The 26,063-nt window shown below is 39.2% G+C and overlaps 1 protein-coding gene across 3 annotated transcripts in view; it reads left to right on the top strand.

The window, feature by feature from the left end:
* The window catches only part of PALLD (palladin, cytoskeletal associated protein), a 194,792-nt gene that overhangs the window by 117,776 nt on the left and 50,953 nt on the right, over window positions 1-26,063 (top strand). The window contains exon 1 of one of the 3 annotated variants that reach the window (XM_061475152.1): window positions 8,626-9,087. The exons of 1 other annotated variant lie outside the window; for it this stretch is intronic. The gene's annotated coding sequence lies outside the window, so the exon portion shown is untranslated. Of the gene's footprint in view, window positions 1-8,625; window positions 9,088-26,063 lie in introns of those variants that run through there. One more of the 3 variants, XM_061475161.1, reaches the window with a different exon arrangement.

Below are 26,063 nucleotides of genomic sequence, written 5' to 3'. Positions count from 1 at the left end.
TTATATGCCCTTATGACTTTTGTTTAGTTTAGTCTTAAAGCATTTCTGTATTTTGGATTTTAATTTAGCATTTTCTTTGTCGGTTATGAATGTTCTAATTACATTCATCTTGAACCACATAACTTGAGAGATTTTTATGACCATAAATTCTATGTAGTTATTCTTTTATGCTTCTTATTTTACCATAAGTTGGTTGTTGTTGTTATGTTGTTTTTTTTTCCTGAGGTGAATTTTAGCATGGTATTTCATGTACATGATGTAAATACAATGTAGTCAATATATTTATTATTCTGCTATTCTTATCAAGCTGTTCCCTTAAGTTTTTCTCTTCTGAGAGTTTCTCACAAGTAAACAAACTTGGTCAGGCCTCTGTTGAGGGCAAGAATGTAATGTAAAAATACCAGAGGCGTTTTTCTGTTAAGCTGAAAATACAACTGGCTTAATGTGTCAGGCACAGCTGAAGGAGTGCTATAGGAAGGTGGTTCTAAAGGCACCTTTGTACTCTCCCTAATTATTTTTTTTCATGCACTTGTGCCCAGGAGCAGTCACTATTGCCCTACACATCAGTGACTTAATGCAGTGTTCTCTTTGTTCCAGTCTAGTACTTGTTTTCTGCTTCAACCAGAAATCAACAGGAGCTTGCAATGATGGAAGAACTTTCAGCATTACTTAAGGACTTCTTTTCACAACTTAATGCTAAAGAACCACGTTGAGAAATACAGGAATGTTTTCAGACTCCCAAGCAGAATTACAAAGTTAGACTTCTAGCTGCAACTTCTCCTTTAATTTGTTGCAAAACACTGTTTCTTGTCACACTGCCTTAGAAAGGGCTCTCACAAGATTTCTTTTACTAATTTTGAATCATTACTTTGTGAAGGGTATTCCTTTTAAGGAGTCACAGCTCAATAATTTCCTTAGCCAGAGATATCTCTGCATCTGAACTCCGTTTGTTTCAGTTGTCACTGTGGACCTAGTCAGTATATATTCTCCTGAACTGTTACCATTTACTCATTTGAATGTAAAGAAAGAAACTGCTTCCTGCAGGATCCTTGGTATTTATTTTAAAAATTGCTATCTGGTAAATGCCTGTGAGATGCCACTTCAGAAAGACTAGACCTAAAAGATGTGAACAAAAACCTATAGTGACCAGCAGGTCTTATTCTTTTACTTAAGTATTCTTCCTTGGTTGCTGATGGTCTTACATATACCTGTACAGCTAGACTGCAAATTCTTTCTCATGAAGTACCTGATGTGCTACTAAAAGTAAGTATAGAGCAACGGTAATGCCAGCAGGGAGTGTTTTGCTAGCAAATTTACACTGGCTTCCAGCAGGTGAGCTGCTCTTTATAATGCTACTTGAAAGAGTTTAGGGATACTTTGGGAGTAGAACTAGTTTTGCTTGCTTTCTTCTTGTGGCACGACAGAATACCTGATTTTTAAAAAATAGGTAGCAGTGCTGGGGGATTCCTTTTTCTCTGCAGAAAGTGCCAGTTAAATCCCCGAAGGACACACCATAACCTGTTCTAAGGAACAGTGAAAAATATTACAAGAATCCATGAATTTTTACACTGAAACTTTGCAACTTCACGTTCCTTTGTCCTGTTGCCAGTGTTTTGTCCTGCACACACTGCAGCGGCAACTGAAAAAGCGGCGTTGCCCGGGAAATCCCCCCGGCTCTGCGAGGTGAGGCTGCTGAAGGAGGGGTAATGGACGAGCCAGAGGCAGGTTGGCTCCGGCTACCGGCCCAGCTCCCGAGGGTCCCCGCTGCCGCGCTCGGGGAAAGCCCGGTTGGCCGAGAGGGACCGTGAGAGGCCGGGGTCGGGTCTTGGGGCATGCGCCGCGGCCAGTCTGCCCCGGCGGGTCGCGGGGAAGGTGCTCCTTACATGGGCATGGCCGCGATGCGGCTGCTCGCCCCGGGCCCGGGCGGGGTGGCCCCGCGGCGCGGCGCGGGGGGGTCGGGCAGACAAAGAGCAGTCCCGGCGACCAAATAAGGAAGTTGGAGCTGTAGGATTTCAGAATAGGAGCAGGGGGAAGGCGGGAAGCAGCCTCTGCAGGAAGCTGCTTTCTGGGAGTGGTAAATACGGGGGATCGAGGCTCACGAACTTGTCGTTATCCTCCTCTAATCTTCTGCCAGCAAAGCCGAAGAGCTCAAGCTGTGTTTGTCATATTTGCTCATGTTTCTGAAAGCTCTCTATAGATTTCTTTTTATAAAGGAGGGGTCTTTGGCAGCCCTGTTGGTTAGCAGCCTGAAGACAAATGAGCTCCCCTCTGCCGGGGGTGGAGAAGGGGGAGGAAGGGAAATCCCACTGCAGGTAATTTCAGGCATTATGAAAACACTTAAAGAATTTTTGTCCGCGGCAGTGTTCTAATGAAAACTTAGAAACTCATTTAGAGGGGGGGTACATACTCACCACTGAGACACTTGGGGTGTCTTTGCAGTCGAGAATAGTGGTAGGGAAAGAGAGAAATGAAAGACAATGAGTACTAAAAAACCATCCTGACAATTCTGATAGAAAAGTACTTCCCAACAAATAACCTGGTGGGAAAATATTCTGGGATATCAGAAATGCAAGTAAGGTACTGTTTTAAACACAGGTATGGAATTCATGCCCTGCCATCCTAATCCCCTGTGTTTTGGGACATCTTAATTTAATTTTTTTTTTTTTTACTTGCTTGTATAGGCTGAATGTAAAAGGTCTTGTTCCTGGTGGGAAAAAAAACAGGACACCATTTACCTTTTTGCTTCAGACTTACTTAGAGGAGGAAGAATCAACACAACAGACACACTGAATAGTTGAAAGAGCAGCTGTGATCTGTGCTGTGTGAAAGCTAGATCAGAGAAAACCAAAGAGCAGTAACGTTTAACGTACTGGCAGGGTTTGCTCTGGTTTCAAAACGTTAGTAGCAGAATGTCTCCTAAATTCACAGCCTTTAGAGCAAACAAGTACATGCACCATGAGCTTGACATCCTGATGAAAGGAAGTAAGCTATGCCTTGATCTTGAAATTATGACCAGATCAGCTCATAAACAGCTACTGAAAAACATTTTAAACGTTGTGGAGAAGCCTGACTCTGAAGAAACAGCTTATCTTTCCTGACAGGCCTTCCAATTACAGCAGCTGTATGTTACCAAAGTGTAACTAATTGAAAGGTATAACACACTCACTAGTACTGTATCAGTAGTATTAAAGAAGAGAATATAGTGTTAAGATTTGAGTTGGGAAATGGGAAGGATTTATGGGTGACATTCTAATTGCTGCAACCACCTGAGACTTCATAAAAGCCTCCTAACAGTTTAAGCCTCTGAAGTGCAGGTAGGCTTGTCACAGAGCCATGGTGTCGCTTGCAAATGTGATTCCAGTATCACAGCTGAAGAGTGTTGTGCCAATTTTACTATCAAGTAAAGAAGAAATCATAGATACAACACTAATGAAACCACAGAGGGTAAGCCTTGTGCAAGGTTATTTTGCTCTAGATCCTGATATGTTGGTTGAGACAGAAGAGTATTGCAAGTTATCAGTGTCATTTATTTCATTAATAAAAAATAGAGAATCTGAGAGAGCAGTAGTGTGAGGGAGGAAGAAAGTGCAAAGAAAAGTTGCAAGAGTTGGGAAACAAATACAGAGCGAAACCAGCTTGGGAGAGAAAAGAAATTGGACAGAAACTTACACAAAATAGTTCTCATTTGTGTGTTGGTGAAACTGGCAGCTTAACATGGGTCAAAATCTTTTTGAGTCTCAGGAGTGAATTGTTTTCTAGATTATATATTGGTATATTTAATGTAGGCATTTCCAGAGTTCATATGCGTTGCCATACCAGTTGTTGTGCAGGCCAGGAAATTCTCATGGATTGCTCATGGTCAAAACAGACTAAGAATGTGGGTACCAAAGTATCTAGGTGCTTTAAGGAAGCCACTGGAATACTTGAATTCTCTATGTGCTTGTTTAACTGCCACTGTTCCAGTTCTTTGTTAAAGTGCCTAATAGAGCTCGTGTTTTTCTTCCATGCTGTCACAGGGGTCACACAGTAAGTCTAATCAGTATGGGCTGGAGCACCTCTCCTGTGAAGACAGACTGAGAAAGTTGGGCTTGTTCAGTCTGGAGAAGAGAAGGCTCCAGCGAGACCTTAGAGCAGCCTTCCAGTGCCTAAAGGGACCTACAAGAAAGGTGGAGAAGAACTTTTTACAAGGGCATGTAGTGACAGGACAAGAGGGTATGGCTTTATAGTGAAAGAGGATAGATTTAGATTGGACATTATGGACAAATTCTTCACTGTGAGAGTGGTGAGGCACTGTAACTCTGGGCACTCTGTTGCCCAGAGAAGCTGTGGATGCTTCATTCCTGCAAGTGTTCAAGGCCAGGCTGGACAGGGCTTCGAGCAACCTGGTCTAGTGGAAGGTGTCCCTGCCCGTCGCAGGGGGATTTGACTAGCTGAGCTTAAATCTCCCTTATCAAGCCGAACCCTTCTATGATTCTGTGAATTTTGTACCCTGAAGGTGTTTGCCAGTTTAGTCCAAAAGGTGGATTAGTGTAATAACAAAGAAGACTTAAGCATGAGTCACTTCATCACCACTTGTGTGTATATATTTATGTCCATTAAACTGGTAACTGCCTTCTTACAAAAATTGTCTCACGTATAGAAACTCCTAATTTTTGTTTTCCTTTATGTGTAATTAAAAGTTTGGGAAAAGATCCTCTTTTCATTTTATTTTTGTTAATTCATGTTTTAATAGATTGCAGACTGCAGTATGATTTGTCTTCAAATGTTGGCTCTAGAAATGGTTTCCTCTCTGTAAAACACATAACTTTGACAGTGTGTATTGGCAGAACTGAAAGTGATGGGAAATGTTTTCTTGAATAATCTTTCTTGTAATAAACATGTGATCCTTTATTTTCCAGAAGTGCTAAGAAAAGCAAAGGCTGGTTCTCCTAGTTCAGACGGGGGGAATTTCACCAACAGGAAATAATACCAAACAAAGCAATTTACAGTTAGGACCTCAGTGTCTGCCAACACCAGTGAAGTTAGGTGGTACAGGATGTTTGTAATTTGGAATTCAAGAGACATTTGAAACAGTGCGAAGTGCTTTTGACTGGCAGATGTTTGGCACTTTCTATTTCAGAGGTGTAGTTAGTCCCCTTTGTTTTTAGGAGAACCTAGCTTTGCATTCTGGCCTTCTCACATGTTCCAAGAAAATCAGTGTTCTGTTCCTGGGTTAGTTATCCCCATTCAAAGCTTTCCAGTGTTGTCAAGTACACTATGGGAGGAGATGTAATTTTATGGAGGTTTTGGGGGATTTTTTGGGGTTGGTTTGTTGGGTTTTTTTTGGTTTTTTTTTTGTGTTGTTTTTGGTTTTTTATAAAAAATCTGAACATCCACAATGGTTGGCGTGTCAAAGCTTATTTTGCATAGCTAGTGTAAATGGGATGCATTTCCTTTCTGTAAGAAAAACAGGGAGGTTGCTGAATTGGCTCCATAAATCACTGAATTCAGTGAGCTGCATATGAATCAGTTTGAAAGCTTGTAAACTCTTTCAGTTCTCTCTTGTAGTCCTTCAGTGTCTATGTTACTTCCATTTCTATCTGAGCTTCATGATGTTTGAACTGTAATATGATGCAAAGCTCCATTGTGGCTAGCTGAATACTGTTTGGGTTGATTTACAGGCATGCCTATATACTTCAATTAATTTCCAGTTTTTAAGAGAAAAAAAATCTCAGGTCATATGTCTCCCCCATGTAGAAAACACCATTTGAATCTCTATCACAACTTCTTCCTACACCTCAGAGTTTTTTAGGGTTTTGTTGGTAGTGTTGTTTCATTTCTTTTTGAAAACTATCCTGGTTTGATTTAAAGAACTGGAGAGATCTGGTCTTAACTGGCATAGTCAGAATCACACGCTCCAGCATAGTTTTTAATTTTAATTGTCTTTGTTATTGAGCAGCTAGGATGCTAAAATTTTGCGTATCATACTGAAGAAGAACTAAGTGAGCAAACAGAAGAAATAGAAGTGTCTATTCACTGAAGATACACTACAAGCAAAAAGGTTACAAATTAATCTGTAGTAGTTTAAGAACTTGATTGACTCTCTCAAGAAGTCCATTGAGTTGTTTTATCTCTATTTTCTCTCAGATTGCTGAGGATGTAATTACTTTATGTAAGGTTTTCTCTGCATTTTCAGCTTTCTGTTTTTTTCTGAAGTAATCTTTTTTTTTTTTTAGTATTTATACTCTAATCAGTACTAATTTCATTTTGTTTACAGGGTGGTATAAAAAGTGAATCTTCATTTTGTGAAGATTCTCCAAGTTTGAATGGGTGTTAGCAAAAAAAACAGCTTGGGGCAGTTGGTGTTGGCCTGTTTTACTAATGGCATTTGCCATTACTGCCATTAGTTCACAGAAATTAATTGTTACTGCATTTTTCCAAAACCTGTTATTATAATTATTTTCACATTTTAAATATTTTATTTAAATATTAGGACTTTACTGGAGTTTTAGGCTATTGTCTTTTTACATGTAAATTGGTTTCCCTCAATTTGTAGCTTGCCATTCATGCTATACATACAGTTGGAAACTCCTTAAACTAGAAACAAATGTTCATGGAGCTGGAATGATAGGCAAAGTTGTTTACAAGAAGGAATCACAGATCATATTAAGTTAAACATATGGTTTTGTTTCCTTTCTCTTTGGATCTTTATCTCGCATTGTGCTTAATGTTTGGTTCCCAGTAAGCTGAGCTTCATTTTCACTTTCCATGCCCAGTTATGCTTGTGGAGTCACAGTGAAGCAAATGTCTTGAACTGAGCTGATGTGCACAAGCTGTCTTTTTGCTTTTATCTTCCATCCCCATGAAGTGAACATGAGCATACACTCATAGACATAAAATTCTTCTCCCAAATTCTTGGAACATATGTGCAAAATATGTGTGATCTAAGAGCTGTGACAAGAAAATTTCAGAGAACTCAGTTGCCTTTACTGCAATATTAACTCACTCCATTAAAATCGAAGACAAAGGGGAAGGTGCAGTTAAGGCACATTTAAGTCTGGGTACTGTTTTTATATAATGGCTTTTCCTACTGTGTATCAGTCTGTTCTCTGTTCTGTGTGTTAGATTATCTGTAGTTGATACTGGCTGAGCTGTGTTCTGCTCGTTACGTAGAATACTATCCTCAACCAGCATATTTACCTGAAATCATATAGAGACCTGATCAGTGATGAGTGATACTCTTTTTATCTTTGTACTATCTTAATAGTATGTGCATGAGCTACCGTGCTTCTTTCTCATAGTCATGTGCCAGAATTGGAAACAGTGTCAGTACAGTGACACAGCCTTCTCACTGCCGGCATCCAGCATGTCACTCTTGTTCTAGTAATGGGGAGATGCTTTATTTCCCTTTCCCTTTTTCCTGGTTGGCAGCATTCCTCTTCCTGTTCTGGAGCCATCTGGTGATGTGGTATGAGTTCTGAGTCCTAAAGAAGGATGGGTAGTGAAAACGGGCAAACGAGGTTGAGAAAGCAAGGGAGGATTCAGTGCCACCTTGTTCTGCATTGTCCACTGTAGAATGAAATTTCTCAGATACAGATCTTGCTCCTCTTGGGGCTTCATGCCACTTGGAGGAAAACAGTTATGAGGATGTTCTTCTGCAAACTCAACAGATTCCAGGCATCCATAACTGGACTGTAATACACACTGATTGGAAAGTGGATGTAAAAGAAGAAAGAGGAGCACCACTACTTTCAGCTGCCCTGAACTCTCTTCACCATTGCCCAGGATGTTCAAGAGTAGTGAGAATAGAGGTTTTAGAGATACATCTTTTGAGATTGTCCATCCTGTTTTAAGTGGATGTTTCAGTAGATGTTACCAACGATTAGTTGTGTTCTATGATTACTCATAAAACTGATGTTGGCATATAATCTGTAAGAAAGCACTTGATCCAGCCCACATGGGTTCTAGGAGGAAGGGCACAAACTGACAACAGAAATATGTTCTTTAGTCTTCATCTCCTTATGGAAAAAAAAAAAAAAAGACGTATTTACCTCCAAATGATGCCCTTAGTGGAATATGCAGTAATAATTAATGTATTTACAGTAAGTGTTTGACATTCAGGATGGTTTTGCATAATTATACTGCAAAACTGCATGATTTTGGTAACTGGTAATGTACAGGAAATGTTGTCTGAGCTCTGGTGCTGTTCTTTGGCAGGTGAAGGAGATACAGGAGATCGTTTTAAGGCAGATGGCTGATGTACCGTAGCACAATAGCGTGCTTTGGTTTTCCTGAAAGAAAAAAAAAAAAGTTCTAAATACATTTTAACCTGAAAACGTGTGGACTTGGTAGTTATAACTAGTGGCATAAATGTTATTTAAAAAGAGCAGAAAAGTGTTAACAATGCTTAGAAGTATAACTTGAGACATCCCTTCCACAGGTGCGCACTGAAACACATATCCACCCCCCGCTGTGTCCTGCAGACAAAAGCGGTGTTGGAGTCTGGACACTTCCTATACAAAAGCCAGCGTGAGCTGCCATGGCAAGGCTTGGGGCAGCAGTAGGGCAACGGGACGGGCCTGGGCTGCTTCCTTCTGCCGCTCCCCGGCAGCTTAGCGCCCGCCCTTGCTTTAGCAGCGGTTTCTCAGACTTTTCTGCTGGCGCTGGGTGTCGAGTTCCTGGAGGAAAGACAGCAAGCTTCCACCGGGAACCCGAGCCTTTTTTGGCAAAAAGTGTGTTCAAAAGGCCCGGTGTGTGCAGCTCCAAGGGAAGACGGACTAAGACTTTGAACTGCGGCAACAGGGAAAGACGATCCCGACGGCGATTCGCTGCGGGAGGCGCACATTTCTCCGACGCTCCCAGCAGCCCGGTACCGCCTCTCGCATGGCCCGGGCAGCCGGGGTGGCCCGGGACTCTTAACGTGAAGCTGCCGGAGTGGGACGGGACGCGGCGGCGGAGGCTCGGTGCCGGGCCTGCGCCGCGTGCCCGCCCGCCCGCCCTTATATAGCGCCCGGTACCTGCCGCCCGCCGGTCCCGCCGCACAGCTCCCCAGTCCCCCGGGAACCTGCGCTCGGGTATGTGATAGCTGCCCGCCTCAGCGCTGCCGAGGTAAGATGGCAGGGTGCTTCCCTGAGCTCCTACGTGACGCCTGGTCTTCGGATGAGGCGAACGCACGGCTGCAGCGGTGATCGGGGCGAGTGAAACCCTGCTGGAAGCGGGTCGGGGTGGCCGCGTTTCTTTCGGGTATTCCTTTCTTTGCGCGACTCTTTCTTACCCTGTTAGTTTGCACATCATCTGTAGGTGCATTCGAGTTTGGCCGATGCACTTTCTTTGCCGACCACTCGGTCTTCCCAGCGGCAGAAAGGATGCTTCGGCGGCGGTGTAGAGCTCTGTAGCTCAAGACATACTAAATCAGTTGTTAGTTTGCGAGTGACTATGACAGAGCTGTAAAAGATGAGTGCTTTCGCAGCCTCCTTTGTAGGAGACTTCTTTAGGAACCCTCTGATACTCCTGGGTGAGGAGAGACTTGGTAATGGGCAGGAGATGTGATGGTTTAGAAAACTTGCTATGGCTTCTTAGCAAATTAACCCAAACTCAAACCAGATATTGGGGTTGGGGTTTTTTTTGTTCAGTGGAATTCATTAGTCTGCAAGGAAGACATATTTGGTGGCCCAGCAATGATGTGCTCTTGTAGCTAACTAATTTGGTCAAATGTTTATCATCGAGTATTAAAAGGAATTTGGTGTTACTTAGTAACTTTGTAACTTATAACAGTAACAGCTTTGGAGTTTCTTTTTTTTCTTCTTTTCCAAGTCTGTAGCAGACATTTGTTTAAATTTTAGTAGTGAAGACAAAAAAGAAAAAAAAAAAGTGAATTTTCCTGGCAGCAGGCACATAATTAGAAAGAAGGCTGGGAAAAGTAAGACTGGCCTTCCTTATAATGATGTGTTTACAGAAACTTGGAAAGCAGAGATATGCACTGGCTATCAAAGAGAAACCAATGTCTGCTGTTGGAACATTTGGGTCAGCTTTATATTAAGGAATATGGCACTGCAGAGCATACATCTAAAAATGGGAGCGGACACATTTGATGTTTCATGAAGCTCTGAGGTCAAGAAACTTTTTCCACGGCATTCTGTGGCTGTATTGAACTGAAACCATGATTCCTGGGACCAAACCTTGTATTTCTGAAATTAACTCTGTAAGATGTATTACATATTGTAATATGATGTATTCTGGGGAGGGGAGGAAGTTATAATGATGTTCTTAAGGAAGCCCAGCAGTTTCCAAACATCCAGAGCTGGTCTGTGATTCACAATGCATACCAGACATAGAAGGATTAAGATATAGAACTGATAACAAGAGGATGGAAAAAAACATATAAAAAGTTAAATGGCTCTCAGCCTATGTCCGTTGATTGTATCTAAACCACTTTGCTATGAAAAAGAGGGCAAATACTTGTGAGAACAGGATTCTGAGATTGTGTTGCATCCTGCTTTTGGAAGGGGAACAAAACCTGAAAGTACTGACTACTTGTGAAATAATATTCTGGTACTAATCTTCCTGAACAGGAGAAGAAACACTATGGCAAGAGGTGGGGGCAAAAGGGTAAGAGTTTGACTAAAAGAAGCTGCAAAGATTGGGTAGGAAGCATACAGATGTTCTTACAACTTCTGAAACTCACAGGAATATACAGCTAAGGTTTTATTGGAAGTAAGAGTATCTCATTTGGATGAAAACATTTCTCTCATCTTCAAGGTAGGGCAAACCTGATAATCAAAAAGTCAGAATTATCAAGTTACTGTACACTGAAATTTGATAGTTTTCCTAAAATGTGAGTGGTAGTTGTGTGGTAAAGTTTATTAGCAGTTGGCAGGTCTATGTCACAACTTTTCTTGTAGCTTTGTGAGAGCCAAGCAGTCTGTTTTATTTTTTTTTTTTTTTCAGTGAAAAACTGTTCTGAAAATTTGAATTGTGTTTTAAGTAATGACAAGCAGCCTGATGTATCGGGATTCCGTTTAAAAGTACTGCTGTTATGTTCCCATACTTAGAATCGTAGAATGGTTTGGGTTGGAAGGGACCCTAAAGATCATCTGGTTCCAACCCCTCTGTCATGAGCAGAGACACCTTCCACTAGACCAGGTTGCTTAAAGCCCTGTCCAGCCTGATGAAGTCCTACAAAATTCTCTATTGTCTTTAAATTGTTATTCTATTTTTTTATTTTTTGGGGAGTAAGAACAGGACAGTTAGATATATTGTCTTGGCTGAGCTCACCTTGCTGGACACTCATCCACTTGTTATTGTGGGCCTATACTTTTTACTAGCCTGAGTCTACTGCTTTCTCTTTGCAGATTGCGTGATGATTGGGACATACACAATTTGCAGTGTTATTCTACCGTAATTATTATTGTTGTACAATTACAATTGTTGTAAAGTAATTCATGAGATCTATGGTTCCAGGTAACAAAACACAACTTACTAGTCTCTGCTCTGCACTTAAGAATGTATTAGGCAACAGTTGTGGAGGGCATGATAGTCTAACCACTCTACAAATAGGAATGTGGTTGCAGTTTTGTCATTCACTTTGTGGTCTATATGACTGAAGCAGACATTTCTAACAGCTACATTAGCTATGTTAGAACAGCATGACTCCATTTCTGTAAGGACACTGTGGTAAATCTGATGAGTAATGTTCAGCTGTTGGCCTTTGGGCACCAGAAGACAAAGGGAGTGGTCTGGCTGGAAGTGACCTGTGGGAGGATGTTGGTCAGCCCATTTCCATGCAGAATTCCTTCTTTCTCTCCTGTACAGAATTACTTTCTATTACTCTGCTTCAAACAATCCATGAGAGACTTGACTTGTTAAACTTACCTCTTCCTCAGCTGGGCAAAATAACCTGACCTTACCTGTAAAATCATGTATTTGATGGGAATTTATTACATTCTTCAGACAGCAAATGAATTTTTCGACCAGCTCTGCTTAAAGTAGCAGCTTTGTGATTTTACTCACGCCAACATTAATGTGGACCCATGTGCCCAGGAGGAGAGTAAAGCATCAATGAGTGTGATGTCATATAAACAGGTGTTCTCTGTGTATAGAATAACTTCCTCGGATTATGGATATTGGTAGGCACTTAACATGAAAGACATGAAGATAAAGACCTTTGGTTGTAAAAAGCTGAGTTTCTAAAATGAAAATATGTAGACAAGTGCATGGAATACAATGAGAAGAAACTGTCTGAAAGATGAAGATAAGCATATGCACTATCAGTTACATAATTTATGAAATGTTTTATGTTATTGTCACATGTCTTTTCATTTGCTGTTTACTGTCCAAGAAAGGAGTCTTTAAGTATTTGTGGGACTCCTGGGCCTTTACCAACCTGAAAAGAGTTGGTGGCCCTAAGATTTTATTTTCCAAAGAGAATTTCAGGTTTATGTAGAGTATCTTAATTGATAGTCCCATATATTCTTGAACATAATCATTGGCTGGAAAGTTTCCATCCTGGGGATACTGTTTAATCAAAATATGCCTATGGAATTTTGTATTCATGAATCATCTTCCCATTTTCTTAAGAGCTAGCATTTCAGTGCTAGATTAAGTAATAAAGTTCCCTTTGGGGTGACGCTCCCACTCAGTAATAGCAATATTGAGCAATGATTTTGTAGTGATAATAGATGCATTTGGAAGAATTAGAAAGAATACTTATAGGGTAGTTACTAACCAAGTTATAGTATGCCCAGAAGGGTCATTTTAACCTCTTATTCTGCAGGACGTCTTTTGTGACCACAGGTGTCAGAACTTCATGGAGCATTACAGATCATTTAACAATTTGGTATTTGTATAATTAAAAAAAAAAAAAAAGCTTATTATGCCATCATAATTGTCATAGAAGGAGAACCAATGATAGTTCTTCTTACGTGTGAAATACACTTTCTGGATTAGCACACAAATAGAAAACTTAGGAAATCGGTTTCTTCACATTGCTGTCTAACACTTAACATGGTCCTTCTCCCACCTGCTTGGGACAGTCTAGGCCTTGCCAGGGCAGGAAGTCTGTATTTCCTTTATTGAAGCAGAAAGTGATTGTAATTAGTGTATTGTGTGTGGCACTCCCCAGCGCTTTCCACAAAGGGAAGGAGTTTAAGATAAACAGCAATTATTTTTATATAAATAAATAAATACAGTGGGCTCCATTTATTGCTGGGCCTTTTTCTGCCTGTAGGTGCCACCTATGCAAGATGAGCCAAGAAACAGCTGAATCTGCTTTCTCTATTTTGCATAGTGTGTATATATCTCCAGGGATAATTTGAGTTAAAATCTTTTATTAACTTAGTTTATCCTAAACCATCCTTTGGTAGCAATTATTCAGAATTCATCCCGGTCCTTCCCAGGACATTTTTCTGAGACTGGGGAATTTTACTCATTTGTGTCACCAAAAAATGTTCCTCTTGAAATTTTTTCCTTGAAATGGGCTCTGGATTTTGTTTGTTATCAGTTTCAGAAGATGGTCTGCATTATATGTGCTGGTCTAAAATATAGGAGAAGAAAGAAACGATTCTTTCTTCATTTTGAACAGTGATCTTAGATCATGGTTCACTATAGAATATTTCAAATTGGAAGTGGCAATGTGGGCTTGAGTTCATACTTCAGCCTTAAAAATGAGGACGAGCTGATTTTTTTGTGTGTGTGCGTGTGCCTGGAGCTGCTAATACTGCATTGCCTAAATGTTCAGGTTCTGGTAAAGGTTCATAAGATGGCACATGTCTCATTTGTCCTTTTGGGTCTGTATAAAGTGAAGGCTTTCAAGAGAAAGACGATTATTTGCAGACATGATGTGTCAGCCAGAAGAAATGTACAGGAAAAGATTTTTTGGTTTTCATTGGCAACATGGTTACATTTTTTTTCCAGGCTAAAATGTAAAAATAGATTAACACACAAAAATCTGTTTTAGTAACGTTAATATTTATGCCAACCAACTAACCACATCAGATTCACAGTGAAGAGTGATATTCTTGTCCTATATGTTACTGTTCCCATTAAGGCAATGTACCTAAGGCACACATGCAAATAATGGGAAAACTTAAGAAGTTTACCACATCAGTATTTAACTCCTTGCTTTTATGGTCTCGATCAGGTTTGTTTTAATCTTTGCATTTACAAGATTATTGAATTTTGCTTTAAACCTCTTGAATTCAGATGAAGATGTAGTCAGCTGGAGTTAATTTTTTCATCTGGATTTAATTTTTTTAAATTGCAATTAAAAAAGAATTCCTCTTCTATGATGAGGATGAATCCAATTCTGAGAGCAAGCAATGAACGTGGGCAGTATATGGTGGGCTGAAGAAACTTCATCAGAAGTTTCTGCCTGGGCTCTAGTGAATAAAAAAAGAGTATGGAATATTTTGAGGTTTTTGTGTTTCTTCTGCTACAGAATCATTTAAACAGTATGACCCCAGTTCTGCAGCCACACCAAATACAGAAATCTGGTTTAAATCAAGATCTGCATGTGTTACAGCAACTTTTCTCAGGAGAGCCAACCGGCTGGGTTTAGGCCAAGCTTTAAGCTCCTACCCATTTTTGCACCTTACTCACAACTTGGAAGACTTATCCTTAAAAAGGGACCATTATGTTCTTTTTGTAGTTGGATTTTGTCGTCTTTTGTCATCTGTCTTATATTTTTCACTCCTTGGCTGAATTCATTGTTCTGGAGAGGTTCAATTACAGTATGAAAATAGTCACTAGAAACAGAACTGTTTCTTTCAGCTCAGTTTCAAACACCATGTGTGTATGAATATGCAGATATGTGTAAAATACATGTTTCTGACTTCAAAGAATGGATAATACAGATTTTTTTTTTTTTATGTGAGGAGATAATGCAAATCTGTTTCTCTCTGTATAGGAATCAGATGGTGTCTGAATGTATGTCTGTGTGTCCATACAGAGCATAAAATCTGTATCTGACTCATGGGGATGATTTGTTTAAAGCAGCTATTAAAGTGCAAAACAATTTTAGTAGCTAACTTTGGCTAGCAGAGCAGATTCACCAAGGCAACACAGAAAGTTTTGCACAAATGAAAGGAGAATTTCCTTGCTCAGAACCCCAGTGGTGCTGTATTCCTTCCAGCCCACCTCACTGTACTTATTTTGGCTCTGACATACACAGCTTTTCTTTTCAGTATTTGAAGCTTTCAGGAGGGCATTCTGATTCATGGCTGTGTTTTGCAGTGACCAAAGGTCTAGTGGATCTTTTGGGTTTTTTTGTACTATTGAGGCTTTGAAAACCCCTGAGGAGCTCATAATACTTTGTGGATGGGGTGTTTTCATGCACCCTGTATTTGTGTGTGTGACTTGTGTTTCCTGACAAAACTTTTAGGGAATTAAATGAAAGCATAAGTTACTTGGTATTGTATTACTAATGGTGAGTCTGTTGCAAGATGATGCCATTTACTCCTGTGCAAATCCGAGGTGCCTAAAACCAGAATTCCTCAAAGAAAATGCAAAGGGATTATGGATATCCGCACTGACAGAGGTGTTGGTGCGTGATTACAAATGTTTTTCAGACATTTTCATAAAAAGAGTGCCCAGGCTGCAGGAGTATTCATCAGTATTACTCAACTGATGAGCCACCAGACTGTGTATTTTGCTGTATAAACTGCAGATTATTTTCAGTGAGGAGTCAGACACTTTTCCACAACAGATACTCTTCATTGCCAAATTCTGTTTTTCTGTTTCTAAAGCTACCTGATAATTTTCATGTACCATTGTAATTCTCGCACACCTAGGTTCAATGTCCTTGCCAAATGACATGCTTATTCCTTCACATATAACCTTTGCAACGTATTTTTTCAGGCGGTAAATAGTTTGCCATGGTTCTTGGCTATGTTCTAGGGAGAAAGTCTTGATTTCCTATAAATCTTCATAGTTCTTCTATCTTTATAAAAATCTGAAGATCTGTATGTAATGTAAAAAGGAGAGACACCTCTTCTATCAGTTTCTGCAGACATATGAAATCCAATTTATAAAGTGAGACTACGGAAGTTCAAACTGTATTGAAAGTACATTATGTTGTCTTACGAGTCTCTAGGATGTTGCATGTGGTTTCCATTCTTTTATCTTTAGTGGCCTTTGGAGTTCCTGCTAGAAATTCTGAGGTTATTAACTGTTTAACATTTTCTTAAGTTGTTCATCAGGAATTTCTGGAAAATGTTTGCTTCTGTTTTCTGATTTGTATTAAAATACCCTTTAAACCTCTGATTTTTTTTTAATTTACTCTTTTTTTAAGAAGGAAAAAATAATGTCAGTTGTATTTCAGGAACATTTGTGCTCATAGGACACAATTTTCAGCTGAAAAGAAAAAAAAGCCAAGGTTAGAAGCTATTTTCATATGTATGCAACTGAATTAGATGAGTGCTGCATGTGTATTTGTCCACATAGATGGAGAGAAAAGAGGAGTGCCTGTTACAGTAAAACCAGAATGATGTGTAAATATTTTCTCAGACAAAGAATGAACTTCCAGCTGCTGACTCTGATGTTGGATGTATGGTTGCCTCTTGTCCATAAAACAGTGTCTTTAAGTGTTTCTGAGGTTTTTAGAAAAAAGTTATAAACAGATTCTAAGACTCTAGGTTCCTGTGTCCGCTATCCCTTCAAACTTTAGTCATGCTAATGGTTAGATATAAAGACCCAATTAATATGAATAATGAATATGAACCATATGAAATACCCAGAAAAATAAGCAGAAGACTCAGAAATCAGAATCTCTCTGCCGTATTTCCCTTGCTCTCCCACCAAACTATATGGCTGCCATCAGCAACCAGCTGCAAGCAGCACCATGACCTCTCTCTGCAGCCCTAGCTGGAACATACTGCAGTAATCTAGTCTTGATGTCAAAGGCACATCATGTGGTATGAGGACCAATGTAGGGTGGAACCATTCCCAGGATGGTGAAGCTCAGCACCACCCACATGCATCAGACTTAGCCCAAGATTGGGGACCCGGTTTCAGCTCTTGAGGAATCTTTTAAGGGGGGAAGCAAAGCTTTCTGGAGCAGGAGCGGACGTTTAAACAGAGCAGGGTCTTGTGACTGCCTGTCAAACTTCAGTATATCCAGCTGGTCTGTCACACCTCACTGGAAGTTTCCTTATCACAAATGATCACCAGGATTCTGCAGGTTCCCAAAAGTATCAAGAAGTTTAGATTGAAGAAACACACATGTAGTGGATGTTCTGTTTTTAACAGACTGTGGCAGTAATTCAGGGCATTAACATGGGAGTGCAAACGTTATAATCAGTTTCAGGTTCTTTTGCCATGCATGTCTTGAGATGAAGCAAGTCGTTCCTACAGTTCTTGCAAGGATCTCGTTATTTTTCTATGGGTATGGCTTTGTATGGTGAAGTGTTTGGTTCAGAAAAAGTATTGATATCTTTAATGCTAGATTTAGCATGGGTGTTCTTAGCAGAAGGCATTAAAATACTTTTGGTTTCATCCTCTTCTGACAGCAGCCTGCTGCTACAAACTGCCAGGCAAGGCTGTTTTATCCTCACTTTAAACACCCATTGAAGACTGTTTTGTAGTGCTGCTGTAACTTTGTGCAGTTAATATACCTGTTAGTACAAACTTTGGGCTTTTTTGCCGGTAGATTATAACTAAGGAGAGTGACGTAGGGACAGTTAATTATAATGAATTATGAAAGAGCTCCACTAGCCCCTGAGGCTAATTATCAGTTTGCAACTAAAACACAGCACTCATATTATGTCCTTTTTTGGATTAAGAGGATAGATGTTTGTGCTTTAAGCATTAGTGCCTACAAATGCAAAAGACAAGCCCTGTTTACTGAGTGAATATTTGTAAGTGTACTGAATTAGAGGAACTGTTTGCAATGCTAATATTTGAAGTAACATGCTCATTGATAAAGAGCAGAGCAGAATAGAATTGGAATGCATTTAAGCAGGAAGCTGATCTGTAGTAGATGAAAGTTGGGGGGGCATTGAGTGAATTGGTATTAACATATAGAGTTCTGAGATGCCTAATATTTTTACTTTTCCCCAAAAGATTTAGTATGTCTGCCAGAATGTCCAGTACTGGTGAAGGAAAGTTGATTATGCAGAGCAATAGAGGATTGACTAATTGGAGTGAAACTGGAATGTTTGGGAGACATTTTTAAAACATGTGAATAGTACCATTTTTAATTAATGGAAATGTGTAAGAAGTGCTAGAGCCTCATAAAGGGATTGATACAAGACAGAAGCAGCTTGTCCAAGTGATTAAATTCTCCACAAAGCCATAATTAGATAATACTTCATGTGCTTCTGAGTGGGGGAAATAGTTTCTCTGGGATCATTGGTGGTCTTCATGATAAAGGAAGAATCATAGAAATCTGCTGTCAAGCTTCCTGAGTTACTGATGTAAATCTTTGTGGTTGGGTGTTGTGATTATTCTCAAATATTTCTATTTAATTACCTCGTATTCTTCAAGAGTTTTATTTTAGGTTGTGCACTGTTTTGCATGAAATTGAAAATGTCAAGAGTCACTTAAAAAGCAAGGAAGCTACCAATATGATTAGTTTATCAATTAATTGCCCTTTGTTTTGGAAAATTTAGGGTTTGTAAAAACCACTGACTACTGGTGAGGTTTGTCGAGTAACTTCAGCTTTCATAATAGAGGTAAGTGCAGCATGCAGGGAAGAGCTGGGAAAGGGGCTTTTTGGAAGATGTGCAACATATGAAAAACAAGTTTTCCTGATTCGTCTGACAAGCAGTTCAGTGTTCCAGTGCTTTCCATGGAAGCTCCTGTAAATTGCTGATTGTGCCTATTATTCTTGTTACCTGTTACCAGTCCTTATATTGTACAAATAGCTGTCATATGAATATTGCGCATTGATGTGCAGATTGACATGTTGTGGGGACAAGGGCATGTGTTTAAACTAGACTTATCATAGTTTTGGTTTAATGTAACCCTTTCAGTGCCTTTTTTTATTTTTTTTTTTCCCCCAGAAAATGTTAGTCATTTCACTGTGATAATAGTATATATTGTCCAGTGTTTTGCAATAATTTTCTATATAATCAAATTCTCATTATTGATAACTCTTTTATCTATCGCATATTTGGATTTTTTTTTTTGTTCCCAGGTAAAATTAGGATTACATTGACTGTTGTCATGAATTTATACACTGGCCTAAAAATTGAAGGGTATGCAATCAATTAGAAACAATAGTGTTGTTCATCATAGTCGAGCTATGTCAAGTCAGGCTATGGCTAGGAATAAAAAAAGTTATAACAATCTCTAGGAAGTGTCAAGTTTAATTGGTTATACCTCATTAGCTCTAAACTTGGCTGTTTCTGCTCCAGAGAAGTGTGCACACATAAGTAGTTTGGAGTACCTGTTGTGGTAGGTGTATGTGTTCTGGTGTAATTCTGCCTGTAAAGGCTGATTGCTGCACCTCTAGTTTCCTAGTCCAAACAGAGGAACAAGCAACATTCCTAAACTGTAGTACTGTAGGCTAAAGCTACTTCAGAAAATTAGTACAGGTGCTTCTTAAGCCACAGTAAACTAAATGATACTTAGCTGGTGAAGGAAATACCTTCTGATTTATATATTTCTAGACATTTTAAACTGTTATTAACTGGTGATGGTATAGTTTCTTCTGATGCTACAGTTCTCTACTGGGAAGAGTTGGTATCTTTGTAGCTCAGGCAGTCAAATCATTAAGTGGCAGTAACAAAGCAAATTTAGACAGTGTAAACCATAAAAGATGCTCAAATATGTCCATAGTACCTGGAATTTCAACTATTGTAAATGTGCATGGATCTTTGCAAGTTGCATACTATTGCTTTTTCCATGGTCATTTAACAAAAGAAGTTCTCCTGAGCTCCTGAGAAATTCTGCCATACCCCTTAGTAGGAAGGTTTTTCTGTTCCAATCTTTGAAGCAGAAGATGTCAGTCATTGCTTTTATTTAGATTACCTGGATTTGTGTGCCATCATAAGCATTCCCTGTGATTGGAATATTTAATTAAAATTTGGAAGAGACTCCAGTGTGACACGAGGGACACTGGGTTAACATCCACAAAATTTTTCCCACAGTCTTTTGCATACAGGGGTATCTTCTAAGGATGAAAGAAAATTCTGTGTTTTCACTTCTTCAATCTGCTAATAAGGATTGACATGAAAGAGTATTTTTAGATTTTGTGACAACTTTTCTGGGAGAAAAGTATGGATTGACTCAGTTCAGTCACACTACCAAATGCTAATCAGATGTTTTCCATTTCTGTAACTGCTGACTGGTCTTATCAGGAACCTGGGTATGAAATCTTTGCATCTCCTAGTATTTTTGTGCCATTTGTATAAAAGCAAATTATTGAGATACTTAATTCATCTTTAAAAAGTACTCTTAAATCACAAACTAAAATTTGAAACTAAATATTGTAATACATTGATGAATTTCTAAATGTAAATTTTCAGATTTGTTTGAAGTTATATTCATACCAAAGTTCTTAATTATCAGAGCTATTAATTACCATTGCTCCCATTATTTTCAATGCAATGTCTGTGTGCCTGAGCACATAGGCTACTGCTTTGAAATCCTGAATTCATTTACACATATTTGGAAAGCTCTTGCAGCTTGGGTTTTCTGTGATAAAACAAAAAGATGATGGATTTGGCATGTATATGCCCAGCTAGACTATCAGTTCCTCTTGTGGCTGCTATATATAGTAGGCTGTCTTGCATAATAATAGTGCTAGGATGGATGAGTGAGAGAGTTGCAGTTGAATTTTTTCCATTACAGCTCATTTCAGCAGATGTTTTCTTGGTTTCCAAAATGACAAAGCAACACAGTACAATAGTTGAAACTTAACAGAGTTGTAATAACTTATTCAGCATGAATTTTGGCATCCAGTAAGTAGGTTTTGGTAAAGTTCTATCGGAACTAAGATGTGATTAATGCTAGAAAAATATAGCTGCCATATTATTTAAAACTGTTTTGAGTCTAACTTGATTTCTCTCTTTTCCCTGACCTTTCCTGAAAGCTAGGCATTAACTGAAACCACTGCTAAAATGATATTTTAGAAAGTGAGCATTGGCTGATGCTAAGAATTCTGCATATGGTTTTAGAATAAAAACCCCTAATTAGCAAGTAGCCAATTCACAGATCAGCAACAGTACACAATGATGAAACTGGTCAGGTGAATATTGTTATATATACCTCTATCATTCAAGCAGTCAAGTCATCAGCTGCATGTCTTAATTTTTAGTGAAATGAAGGCCTGTACTGTGTGCTTGGCCAGAGTGTGTTAATATTGCACAGATGCCCTCTGTTTGAAATCTCTAGATAGTTCCAGCAATGGAGGTGAAATTTACTTCAGTTACTCACTGTGCACACTAACCAGCTTAAAAATCGCTTTTCTCCATTGTAACCTGAACTTTGGGTTTACTTCCATTTAAGAGTTAATTAATTTTAGGACGGGTGAATTAAAAAAGTTAATTCAAACATAAAGATCTTGTTCAGAAGCTGTCCTTCAGAAGTACAGTGCATATAGAAGATCTTTCTTAACCTTCATGATTATGAACTAAAGATAGGTCTTCACAAGCCCTATCTTGGAAGGGACTTCCTCACTGGCAGTATAGGCCGTGGTCAGGCTTTTAGGTGCTTGTTCCTGGACCTTTTTGTTGCACCAGCAGAACACTTTGGGTGGCTGCTCTTTATTCTGAAGCAATGAACAGATTTATGTTTAAAACAAAACCCCCAGACGTCAAAAGAAAACCACAGTTAACACCAGCCTACAAAGCAAGCTATTGATCTTCCATATTCTAGGGACACTTTCAACTTTTAATTCACTTGGCCTTTCTGCTGTAAGGGTCCTAAACTGTTGGGCCATCACAACTGGATGTTGTGCCCCCACCTGGAGTACTGTGTTCAGCTCTGGGGCCCCCAACACAAGGGGGATGCAAACCTGTTAGAGCAAGTCTAGAGGAGGCCACAAGGATGCTCAGAGGGCTGGAGCACCTCTCCTGTGAAGGCAGGCTGAGAGAGCTGGGCTTGTTCAGCCTGCAGAAGAGAACGCTCAGGGGAGACCTTAGAGCAGCCTTCCAATACCTAAAGGGGGCCTACAAGAAATCTGGAGAGGGACGTTTTACAAGGCATGTAGTGACAGTGCAAGGGGTAATGGCTTTAAACTGACAGTGGAGGGATTTAGATTAGAATCATAGAATAGTTAGTGTTGGAAAGGACCTTAAGATCATCAAGTTCCAGGCCCCCTGCCATGGGCAGGGACACCTCACACTGAACCGTATCACCCAAGGCTTTGTCCAACCTGGTCTTGAGCACTGCCAGGGATGGAGCATTCACAATCTCCCTGGGCAACTCATTCCAGTGCCTCACCACCCTAACAGGAAAGAATTTCCTCCTTATATCCAATCTAAACTTCCCCTGTTTAAGTTTTAACCCCTTACCCCTTGTCCTATCACTACAGATTAGACATTAGGAAAAAATTCTTCACTATGAGGGTGGTGAGGGACTAGAAAAGGTTGCCCAGAGAAGTTGTGCCCCATTCCTGGCAGTGTTCAAGGCTAGGTTGGATGGGGCTTTGAGCAACATGGTGTAGTAGAAAGCGTCTCTGCCTGTGGCAGAGGAGGTAGAACTACATGATCTTTAAGGTCCCTTCTAACCCAAACGATTCTATGATGCCTGCAAGAACAGGGAAGGGTACACACAAGTATGTGAGGACATCTTGCTGAGTAAGTGGGACAGAGAATCCAACGTATTGTAGGCCTGTGTGATTCCTAAATGAGGACATTCACAGAGGTATTGAGTGTACTTCATCTTAATAGTGTTTTATTTGCTGCATACCCTACCTTGATTAACATTTTCTTTCCTGAGAGCCACTGATGTAAACATGACAACATTTACTGTAAATTTTTAAAGACCGTATGCTGCACATCTGCAACTAAAAGCAGTAGGAACCAGTGAGCTCCTCTCAAGCTCTTTTGGAAAAAGCACAGGACAAAATGACCTACCCTGACTTTTTGTACTGTGGTAAATACATTTTTGTGTTTGTCTGTGTATGTCAGTGCCTAAATAAATTACGTTCTCCATAAAATTCCATGCCAGCAAATACTGCAGGCAGACTTGAAGCAGGAGTTGGACCATTGGCTCAACAGCTGTGCATTAGAAATACAATAACTGGAATTTATGTTTACATTAATTATAGCACAAACATAAATTTCTCTGTGCACTTTTATTCTTCATGTACTCTGTTGATTGCTTATTGTCTCTCAATATATGACACAGGCAATAAAGTCTAGCAGTCTCAGTAACGTGTGCAAAAAAAAGACTTTCAAAAAAAACCTTGCAGGTCCAGTGGGGTTTGCTGCACATTTAATGTATTTTTATTGTGTACAATCAAAGCATCCTGTTGTTTGCAATGAAAAGCTCAACATATGTGCCTGGCAACATCTGGCTCTTAGTAAATTAATATAATATTTTTCAATAATTAATTTCTTCAAAATAAAGTCATGATAGGGATATGGGATGGTACTGATGGTACCATAAAATAGGGGGTTTGTCCCTTTTAGGATCACAAAGAGTATGCTGCAAGTGAAACTATGGTAGATGTTTGTGTCTTTGTCCTGCTTTTGACCAGTTGATTAGGCCTCTCTCTTTAATTCATTTCTTTATATGGTTTTTAGAGGAAATCCTGAGTCTACTGAAGTAAACTCATGGAAACTGGAACTTCATCCCTTGCTTTTTACTGAAATAATGTACATTTTACTGGAATTTTGTACATTTTATACATATCATTTGTTAGAGATTATGCAACTCCCTTGCTCTGCATTTGGTGACAATTTAAAGGTGATTTTCATTAGAGATTCTCTTTTCAGTGTTGTACTTGGTGCCCCAGCTCTATGTTGTGGACCTTTGAAGCTAACTACTGGCCTTATATGCTGATCCTCACTGAAGACTGTGCGGACACTTCCGAGTGTTTAAAGCAAGATGTTAAGTTGCAGAGAGGTTTCCTATTAAGGAAAAGTGATGTAATGGCAGTGGAACACTGCCAACTTCGCTCCGTTTGTTTTATTTATATTAGCTGCATACCAAAGAAAATGCCCCATAAAACATGAGTGCTCCTTGCTATATTTAGCCAAGTTAATTTACTAATACCAGGAGATTATGTTTATATGCAATGGAAATAATTATAAAAAGATTTGGGGGTATCTTACTGAAATAAAACAGGTTGGACTTGGGAAAAGTAAATACCAGATTTGTTTCTGGCGCGTAGAAAGACACTAGGGTATCTTTTAGCATTTACACTTGCAACATATGTATTTCTGCGCTGCAAAGCATTGTTTAACATTTTAATTGAACTATTTTGCTGATTGTTTAAAGAATGCAAAGTGCAAGAAAGCTATTCATGTTGATCCGAGTCCTTTTAGTCTTAGCAGTGCAGATGTCCTCGCATCTAACCAATCTTGCCATATATATTCCAGTCTGAAATATTTGCATTTGTCTTCATATGGAATACAGTGTGATACTGTGGCGTTTTTGTGATGTTTAAAATCTCTCTGGCATATCTTTTGTTGATTGCCTTCTTTGACATTCCTTTAGGACTACTTTTCAAATGAGTAAACAAATCCCCTTTTTAGCGAGTAATTTTTTTTTGCCTGGTTTATGTTCAACTCTTTGTTCTACAGCTGATGGTGTTGATAAATAATCACAAAATTTCTTCCTGACTCTAATAATGTTACTTCATTATGATGTTAAACAGTTTGACCTTTTCTATTAATTCTACTCCTACATGGTGACCCTAGCTAGGTGTGGTAGTGTTAGAACTATGGATCCTCCCTGATACTAAAGAATATTCCCCATTAAGAGTAGCTGAGTACATTTGTTAGATGCTGATAAATAAGAGCTGTCATAATAGTTAACTACATAATGCGTGTGGAAAAAAATGGTACCTTGAAATTAATAAATTAAATTTTTAAGTCTAGTGTGGCTGTGAAACAATGTAATGTAGTATGAGATCTGCAGTTGACTCATGAGCTACTAAGTTGTGGGCAGGGGAAGGAATTTTGGTAGTGTTCTTTTTAACTACATTACTAAGGATGTGTTAAGCATTTTATATGTTTTCTGCTCAAATCTGAGTTGCCTGTCTTCATTTTGAAGCCTGTGCTTTATTGGGATGACTTCTAAAGATACTTCTGTGAGTCTTTATACGTTCTGACATTTAGCATCCAATTTACACACTCTGAACTGCACTCTGGAGTTTTTGCTGGCTATCTAAGAAGCTGAACTGCTAATGGAAGTGAGATGCCAAAGATGAGATGATGAGAACATTTTCTTGTGTGTCTCCTTTTGACTAGAAGAATTAGAGAAACATGACAGCAACCTGAAGTACTGCAAGGCCAGAAGAAAAAGGCAAATGATCTTTTAGGCCTATTACAAATCAAGTACCATTGTTTTACACATCTGGAGCTTATTTTGAAAATATAAAACCATTTAATATATGGAGGATTTCAAAATTATTGTGAGATTCTGTTGCTATTTCCAAGTATGCAGATCTTTTCTCATTCCTTCTAAATGATCCATTGGGGAAGTAGATCATGCTGCTAAAAAATCATGGGAAAAAATTTTGAGTCAACTAAGGGTCAAAACCCATTTCCTGCAATTATGAAGTGTGTTAATCAAGCTGGGCCTTTTGCCTTACAGATTGCTCTTGATTTCAAATACCAGATTTTAAACATAAGACAAATTCAAACAAAATAACAAACCTTGGATCATGAGATGCCATTTCTAGTATTAGGCTCTTGAGGACAAAATTTCTCCCTAGTGTGGGAGATCAGACATAACTAATCTGTGAAATATTGCCTGGACAGGGTACAGCAAGAATTATGTGCTATCAATTCTTGCTTAGCAAAGTTTATTTCCCCATTTTTAAAACTAAGGCCAGGTGGATTAGTTATTATTTAAGTAACTTTAATATTGAAATCTTGAAATCCATTTGGAAAACTGAAGTCTCTGAAGGTTTATGAAATGACCAAAAAATGGACAGCTTCAGACAGCATTGCCTTTAGGGCGTGAGAATCTAA

This window comes from Pezoporus flaviventris, unplaced genomic scaffold (assembly GCF_033815535.1).
Source record: "Pezoporus flaviventris isolate CSIRO_AGI_PZ_B2104156 unplaced genomic scaffold, CSIRO_AGI_Pfla_v1 ptg000002l, whole genome shotgun sequence".
Lineage (NCBI taxonomy): Eukaryota > Metazoa > Chordata > Aves > Psittaciformes > Psittacidae > Pezoporus > Pezoporus flaviventris.
This window is presented reverse-complemented; position numbering and strand designations above follow the sequence as displayed.